This window comes from Bidens hawaiensis, unplaced genomic scaffold (genome assembly GCF_021521415.1).
Source record: "Bidens hawaiensis isolate Kalapana, Puna unplaced genomic scaffold, B.hawaiensis_p1.1 tig00029922_1, whole genome shotgun sequence".
Lineage (NCBI taxonomy): Eukaryota > Viridiplantae > Streptophyta > Magnoliopsida > Asterales > Asteraceae > Bidens > Bidens hawaiensis.
The window spans coordinates 204,774-214,453 of NW_027494979.1; positions in this window are offsets into that span (position 1 = coordinate 204,774).

A 9,680-nucleotide genomic window follows, 5' to 3' on the forward strand; every position below is an offset into this window, starting at 1 on the left:
TTTACTCGTCTATTAAATTGTTATTATTCGTTTGAAATATTATTTCATAAGAAACGTCTTTTTCAAGTTACCTGCTTTGTGTTATATTATTATTTTTAAATGATTTTCCTAAGAGTTAAAGTATCTTGCCAAATCCTTAGATCGCCTTTTTTTTTACTTTCTAAAAACGTTTATTCGTTATGTATATATTTTATTGTTTGAGTTTACGATTAAAACAATATTTTTAAAATTATTCCGATCTCAAGAAGTGCTTAGCTGAGGAGAATCTCCAATGTTCATTCGACTTTCCACGTTTTCAATCTGATCGATGTCGAAAGGTCAATAAAAAACATTTATAAAATTACCTTAACTAGCATGGACAAGTAAGGTGTCGAATCCACAGGGAATCAGTGAAAAGTGCCAATCGAGTTTATTGTTTAATAATAATTATGCTAAGTGGACAGACAATGTCAAGCAGATTAAAAATTAACTTGGTTGTAAAACAATTATGGAAAAGTAACCAACTCTAGGTTTCAGGCTGTGAAGTAGACTCGACCAATTGATTAAACCTATTTGGAAAACTTGTTCGATTACACATATAATCAAAAGATGAAATATTTGACCTTACTAATTGACGGACTTCAATCCGAACAATTGGTTTGGATGAATAATAACCTAATTGATTACCAGTTTTAGGGGTTGATAAATAAAGGTGATTTAATGGCGAACGATAAACGGGTCAATAACTCAATGAACTTAATCCTAAAAGTTGATGACCACAAATCAATTTACTGATAAAATCACAAACCATTTAATTGCGAAAAACCGTTGAATGCATGAATAAACATAAAAGGTTAATCAATCGAATGATTAATCAATTCAAGTTCCAAAATAAATATTCAAATACAAAAAGTCTTGCTTACAAACACAACCCTACTCCCAGAGATGGTCACGAGCGGATTAGCCTCGCATATGCATCTTCAATAGCTCTCTTGATTCTTGAACGGATGATGACATGGATGATTGTGATGATTAGGAAGTGTTAGGATGGTGGAGAATGGCCCCAAAATCGCCTAAGTATGTTATGGTATGAAGCATAGGCGGCATAGGGTTGAACCGGGCTTAAATATGGAAGAAAAAACCTAAAAATCGCGTTTTTCCGCCAAGATGGCCGTAAGCTAAGGTCACACCACCGTAGGCTACGGTGGAGATCGTAGCCTATGGTCTTCACCTACTGCCTTACGGTGGCAGCCCCACCGTAGGCTATGGTGGGCCTGCCACCCACCATGGTATTTTTCCTGTAACTTCTTCGTTTGGACTCCGATTTATGCCTCGTTTTCGGGCACGTCTTCGTCTTCAAATTCTCTATCCTTCCATGCAATAAAACCTTCATTTCCATTCCATCTCTTATGCTCCAATTTGGCTCCTTTAAGCTCAGCACACCTATATTCATAAACTCACACAAAGTAATCATGTTTCCAACATATAATAACACAAAACATGTGATATGACTCATTTAACGCACGATATTTCACCCACACATCACATTCCCACACTTATCCTTTTTCATCCCGAAAAAGATGTACAATGAAATCAGAACCGGAAACTGTTTTTACTAAATAATTAACTTATTTTTATTATCAACAAATAACACAAAAACCGCGATTGCCGATATTGCTATCCATTTAAACCCATGTCCTAATACTTACCGAGACAAATAAGGCGTGACAATTTCATTAGTTTATATGATTAAATGGAACCCACACATCAAAGCCCTGAAGCCGCCTTACCATGCTTCATTATGCTTTTACCGAGCCAGACCACCCCAACTTGACTTAAACCTTAGAGTTAGATAATCAAAACTATGCATAACCATATGTACCATTTTAAGCCCATATGTAATAGCTAAAATAATCATGGATATTTTATCGAACCAATACCTAAAGTTAAGCATCAAAGTCTACCAGAATAGCCATTAGATACAATTAAGGTAAAATTATGTAACTAACTAGCAAATAGCCCCCACTACATGGTATACCCCCGTTATCAAGAAACACCCCAAAGTCCATCTCCATAGGTGATATACACGAATTCATCTATAGGGCTTACATATGACGTGTCCCGTGTGGTCCGTTTCTTAATGGTAATGAGACGCGAGCACGGGGACCCCATATGACTAACAGCGTGGATGATCAAGTCAGTACTGTAATTGTACTTTAAAAGCACGTAATGATCATGTTTAATGACTTACATTTGGTAGATAAACTGCGGGTTTTCTATTTAAGCTCTTTTAATATTCATAAATCCACTTAGGAGATTTGAATACCCAGATGATATACTGCATAAAGACCCGTGGTCTCCGAACCTTAGAGCATCCCATCAATCCAGGATTTAAGGTTATAAAACCATACACCTATGAAGCGTTAACCACTTAAAATAGAAGTTTTTCTTTATGTTTATATCACAAGCCACCTAGCATACTCTAACGTTAAGCCTATCCAAGTATCATTCAATTGTAACATCCTAAAATTTTAATGTTGAATAAAGAAAGTTATGGACTTGGATTAATTGAGATGGGTTAAATGAGAATGGGCCTTAGGTCCATGGGATTTAAGGGATATAAATATCCCCTAAACTCTAAAATATCTTTCATTTCACCATATTCTCTAACACTCCAAAACACACAAACCACACACCAACACCGCCGCCGACCGAGGGAAGAACCGAGCCAGATCCGAGAGAGAGAGCGATTAGTTGTGATAACAAGTTAAACAAGATCCAAACAAGCTCAGAAAGGTATGATTCTTGATCCTTGAAGTTTAAAGATCCAAGTTTTATAATGTAGATACGACCGAAAATGGTCGGGAAGCGTAGTGGGTGATGTCGAACCTTAACAAGGGTGTTAAAATCGCCAAAATGCTCAATAAAAACCAAAACAGCGGCTGATCTGGGCAACTTCGCCTGCAACTGGGCAACTTCGCCTTCAAAGCGATAACTTCGCCTTCAAAGCGATAACTTCGCCTGAGGCCAAGTTCGCCTAATTGACAACTTCGCCTAGAGCTAAGTTCACCTGAGGCTTAACTTCGCCTAAAGCCAAGTTCGCCTGATGACAACTTCGCCTAAAGCTAAGTTCGCCTAAGGTTTAACTTCGCCTAAAGCTAAGTTCGCCTAAGGTTTAACTTCGCCTAAAGCCAAGTTCGATTAGAAAATAAATTAAAAAAAAAACCTAATGAAAAATGTGTTAAGACAGTTAATGTAAATGGGCCAGCTCGACCCCAGCCAGGGGCTCTGCCCCTTGGACCCTGCTAGGGGCTGCCGCCCCTAGACCCCGCTGCCAGGGGCGCTGCCCCCGGACCCCCGTTCGTTGTGGGTAGTAGTTAAGACTAGAAAGATTATATGAGTAGTAATAATTAATTGATACGTATACTTGTTATACAGTCAGCTGTGCACAACTGAAGAAAGGGATTACGATTAACGGTGAACGTAACCGTGTTCAGGTGAGTTTCTAGCCCCATTTATGTGTTATGTTTTCGGGGCTGTGTGCATACTCGATATGTTTGTTAATACGCTTATCCTAAGAGATAAGTGTATGCCTTATGTGAATGATGTGATATGTATGAATGATTGCTTGATGGTACGTGAACGATCTTCGGATATTGCACGTACTGTCAGGTTGTAACGCTAAGTATAAGGTAAGTATGATATGTATTCTTATGTGTATGAATGTGATAAAGTTAATAAAAGAAGGAAAGGATGGTTGAATGGTAACGAAGAGGGAATCGAACCCTACTAATATTCGAGAACTAGGGAACCAAACCCTACTAATATTCGAGGAAAGAGGGACCGAGCCCTAATAATACTCGAGGAAAGAGGGTACCGAGCCCTAATAATACTCGAGGAAGGAGGGTATCGAGCCCTAATAATACTCGAGGAAGGAGGGTACCGAGCCCTAATAATACTAGAGGAATGTAGGGCGTAATGCTCTTTATAACGTAAGATATGAAAGTAAGTTAATACAAAAGAAAGTATGAAAGTAAGAAAGTATGAATGAAAGAATATAAGTTTATGTGTATTGTATAGTGTATGATTAACTAGAACTCACTCATCGTAGCTGACTTTTAGTATGCACGCAGGTGAGTAGGATGAGGCAGCTCGCTTGAGGAGACACGTGGCACTGAATAAGAGTCTGACATCTGAAGACTTATGATGTTTTAATTTTAATGCTTTAATGTTGAAAGACAAAGGATGTTTTGAGACAAGTTATGAATTATGTAATGTTTTATGAAAGTTTTATATTCCGCGTAAATGTTTTAATTAACTCTGATATTTAGAACTGCGTTTATGAGTAAATCCAACACGAAAGTAGGGCTACCGGTAACGGGGCCTTACATCAATAGTCTATTCATATTTTAAAATTTTCTTTTGGTGATCAAATCTAACAAAAGGCTTGAGTATGGCCCGACCTTTTATCCCAGTCCTTACACAGGCTTAGCTAAACAAACAAAACCCGAAAATGTTTCCCACTAAAATCAAGCAATTTGAGGTTCAATTGAGTCAACAACCAAACCGTCCTTTCATTCTTAAAGGCTGAGCTTACCGACACATCCCAAATTAAGTGTATTACTGTTCTTTTATTATTATTATTATTATTATTATTATTATTTATTTTTATATTTATATAAATTTTTACAACAGTTCCAGTTTTTCTATCATTTTCCATTGCTTTTGCAAAAAAAAACTTTAAATTTGGGACATTTTTAACATTTTCCACCTTTCAACTCCAATCCCACATCCCCACACTTAAACTTTACATTGTCCCCAATGTAATTTACTGTTAAAAATTGAGTGTAGTACACGAGAACTTAAAAATTTTAACAAACAAAGTACAGGAAAGAGACACATGCACCTGATTCGAAATTCTCATGTCCAACGGGTCCTGCTGACAAGTACTTTTGCAAACTTGACCTGAACTCCTTGAACTTTGATTGACAATATATGCTCCACCAAATCATGACTAGACCACCATGAACTTCCCCACACTTAGGGTTTAGTATGACTGGTAAACACAAACAAAAAGTAAAATGCAAAAAGAAAAACAAAACAAAAGGTCGGGTTGCCTCCCGGTCAGCGCTAAGTTTTTGTTAAGGTCTTCAGCCAGACCGTTACCTGATTTGGCGATTACGGTGGTTTGATGGAACATTTACCTACCGAATTTCCCACGTAAGCTCGGTAATTAGCACGTCTCGGCTTTGCTTCCTCTGGATGTTCAGCATGTCCAATGAACCAATACAGGCCGGTGTGAATGCACATTTCCCTTCAGAATTTCCAACAAACGCCCTATGATTGACACTTCGAGACCACACACTCTTTTTTATCTTCGAAACGCCAAATGTTGGTCGAGGGCGAACCGGGCATTTTCCTATCGAGTTCCCCATGTATGCCCGGTAGTTGAGGTGTTGTGTCCACACCTTCTTCCTTGTGGCTGACACATATATAGAACCAATATGGGCCCATTTGTTGCTATTCTGCCCACTATCCTTCATCTCCACCTTCCTCTTCTTCGAGTTCAAACCAACATACCCAACTTTATGAATTTGGGGAATATGTAACCGGGGATTATTAGAAAAGGTTGGGACTATTTTAGTGTCTGATTCCCTGAAAGGTACTTTTTCTTCAACTAGGTCCACACATTCAACAATATACTCCAAAAGGTCTAAACCCTCTCCCTCAAAATCTTCATCAGCAACCACAACCGGCGCATTCATTGGTTCTTCGGTAACTAAAGGAATTAGTGTGGTATTATTCTCCACAACCACCTCCTCAAATTCATTCTCTGAAAAATCAAAATCCTCTTCTATCACTCCCTCATCAACCACAGCACCACTAGCCAATATCTCTCGTTCTCGTTTAATTTGGGCCACCTCTTCTAATAGTTGACTAATCAGTTTATCTTGGGCAACACTTGACATTTCCTGAAGCTCTAACCTTTGATTTAAAGCCTTAATATGAGCTTCTTGATTTCTCTTCATCTCTTTTAAAAAGTCCATAACCTCTTCTATAGACTCTTCCTTGTTACCCGAGGGATCTTCTTGATATTGCTGATAATTCCTTTTATATGTACCACCTTGATTATTATATTGAGGGACTTCTTCGTATATTGGTTGGGTGTACTCATCATAGTAATATTCTTCCTCATCTCGGGAACTTACAAAAGATGGTGTCTCAGGCTCATCACTATCATACTCATCTAACTCATAATAGCATTAATAATAAGGTGGAGTCAGTGAAAAATTTTGATGCTGCCTGTTGCGACCCTGCTGGTTGAAGTTCCCTTGATCATCGAACATAGTTGCCTTGAGGAATTGGTGAAAGTTCTTCATGATATGGAGATGAAATGTATGGGTCAATATCTTCCACGACCTCATATCCCTCATATGGATTATAAACCCATCTCTTTGTCATCGGGAGTTACCTGCACATATGCGACACAAGAATACCGAGCGTGAAACTGAAAAAAACAAAAATAAAATAAAAACAAAAATAAACAACAGACTAAACTAGCACTTTGCGCGTTGATTCCTTGGCAACGGCGCCATTTTGATCGATGTCGAAAGGTCAATCAAAAACATTTATAAAGTACCTTCACTAGCTAGGGCAAGTAAGGTGTCGAATCCAAAGAGAATCAGTGGAATCCACAAATTGTTTAACTGATAAATGTAAATCAATCAATAACCAAAAACACTTTCAAACACACAAACAAAATCCAAAAGTTAGGTTTAGAATACCAACAATCCAACAAACAACTCAACCCTATTCCCGGAGATGGTCACAAGCGGATTAGTCTCGCATATGCATCTTCAATAGCTCTCTTGATTCTTGAACGGATGATTCTGATGATTAGGAAGTGTTAGGATGGTGGAGAATGGCCCCAAAATTGGCCAAGTATGTTATGGTATGAAGCAAAGGCGGCATATGGTTGAACCGGGCTTAAATATGGAAGAAAAAACCTAAAAATCGCGTTTTTCCGCCCAGGCGGCCGTAAGCTACGGTCACACCACCGTAGGCTACAGTGGGGACCGTAGCCTACGGTCTTCACCTTTTGCCTTACGGTGGTAGCCCCACCATAGGCTATGGTGGGCCTGCCACCCACCATGGTATTTTTCCTGTAACTTCTTCGTTTGGACTCCGATTTATGCCCCGTTTTCGGGCACGTCTTCGTCTTCAAATTCTCTATCCTTCCATGCAATAAAACCTTCATTTCCATTCCATCTCCTATGCTCCAATTTGGCTCCTTTAAGCTCCGAAAACCTGTAATCATAAACTCACACAAGGTAATCGTGTTTCCGGCATATAATAACACAAAACATGTGATATGACTCATTTAACGCACGATATTTCACCCACACATCACAATCTCAAGAAGTGTTTAGCCGAGGGGAATCTCCACATACCCCTCGACGAAGTACAAGTTGATAAATCTATGCGTGCTACCAAGAAACCCATTGATCTCATGGATCGTATGGACAAAGAAACTAAGCGTAATCACATTCCGCTTGTTAAAGTTCGTTGGGAATCTAAGTGTGGTCCCGAGTTCACTTGGGAACGGGAAGACCAAATGGAAGCCAAGTACCTGCACCTCTTCGTTACAGCTTAATCTCTAAATTCGAGACGAAATTTCCAAAAGTAGAATTCTTTAACAATTCGGTTATTCGTTTTCATGCATTTGTATTTCTTGACCCGACATTGTATTCAATTTAATTTTCGATTGCAATCCGTATTATTCGATTATTTGTTTGTATTTTAGTTTATTTTATTTATATTGTTAATAATTATGAAGAATGAGCAAAAACACCTCTTAAACTAACATTTTATCACTTTTGCTCCCACAACTAAAGTTCAGGGACCATATTGCAAGTTTTATTCAAAAAAAAAAATCTTTCTTCTCCTTCCTCCATACCTCACGGCCGACACCACCCAAACCCTTACTTGTTCCTCAATTTTTGATCTGAAAAATCTGAAATTGATTATACCAAATGGTGCATTGATAAAAAACGCGTACAACCGACATTCTAATAATAGAAAACGTTTAACAACTGACAACTAATTAACCAAAATTCGAACCACGGATTTTACACCCTTAATGCACTATATAAACACGAGTATAATTCAATTAAATCCTACCACAACATCCTCTCAACATCACGACACTAAACCCTAACCTGATTGCATCATACCTTGCTGTTAAGACCCGTTTAGATTTCTGTGTTAAGCCGTGAGCCCTAGTTCGTCGTTCTCCTTTAATCCTTTACCATTGCAAGTAATTGATACATGATTACAGTTTATTTATCATCGCCTAACAAAACACCAAATCGATTTTAACCAACAACAAACAATTAGACCGAATTGATAATCTAGGTTTCATCTTTGCTTTGCATTTGGGATTCTGTTTTGCTGTCTATTCATTTATTTTTCAAACCCATTAGGCTGGTGCGTTTTGGTTTAAAGAATGCAGAACCGGCCAGGGCGGGTTCGAGCCCCCCTGCACGCGGTTTTTTTTATATTTTTTAAAAAACTTTTTTTTCTTTTTATTATGATTATTACTTATTATTAACACTTGATAAGTATAATTGAAACAAAACCGAACCTCCAAAATCCATGGACCCGGTTTTTCTTATTCTATTTTTTATGCATTTTAAATCACTTTTGTACTCAATATACATATATAACTCTAAATAAACGAATTTTCTCATAAAACCGAACCCTGGATTTATGTTTTTCTTGTCGTGAACCCTTATTTCTCAATTATTCTATATATAAATATATATAGTTGTTATATAATTAATATTGTTTGATTATTTTTAATATTTATAAACACATACATATAGATAAATAATAATTCAAAACAATAATAATATTAATACTAATAATAATAATAGTAATATGATAAAAAATGGATATATAAATAAATAAATAGTAAGCATAACACGCATGAACCTGAAACTTGGAGACATTAAACTAAAATTAAAATCAAGAATATTGCAATTAAAACAAGATTAAGCGAATATCCAGAACTTAAGTTATGGGATCTTTAAGATTAAACGAGCTAGTACTGTTCAGAATCCGAACTTTGGGTCAGGAGTCAGGTTCTAACCAGTACATTCAAAATTTCATGGTGAACAAAAAAGTCTTCTAGCTCAAAAGCTAGTTTTGACAAGAAGATAGGTAAATTGAATAGACAAACATTTTGACTATTATGCCCTTAAATGGATCGGGATCAAATTGACCACCAAGACTCCCTCAATCCCATAAATTGATTGGGTCTATTGTTAAGTGGATGAAAATATACAAAAACACAAAAGGCAACTTACCCGAATAAGAATTAGAACTAGGATAAATTCGAGGTCAACGGGTTTTGGAACTTTAAAGTAAAACCGAGAGACAAAAGCTTGATAAAAAACACGAAAGACCGGAGGAGATGGCTCGAGGAACGGTGGAGGCTAATGCTGTAGTAATTTTTAGGGTTTTAGAATGTGTCTTGACTAAATAATCAGAGATATAACTCGTATAAAGAATGATAAGATCGGGTCTATTAACTCCAAGATTTCGGTTTGATCAACAAGAAATGAATGTGGACTTGTTCAAACATCATAAAACATTGCTTTGCTTGAGCCTTAATTTTTGTTATTTGGGTTGGTTTAGGA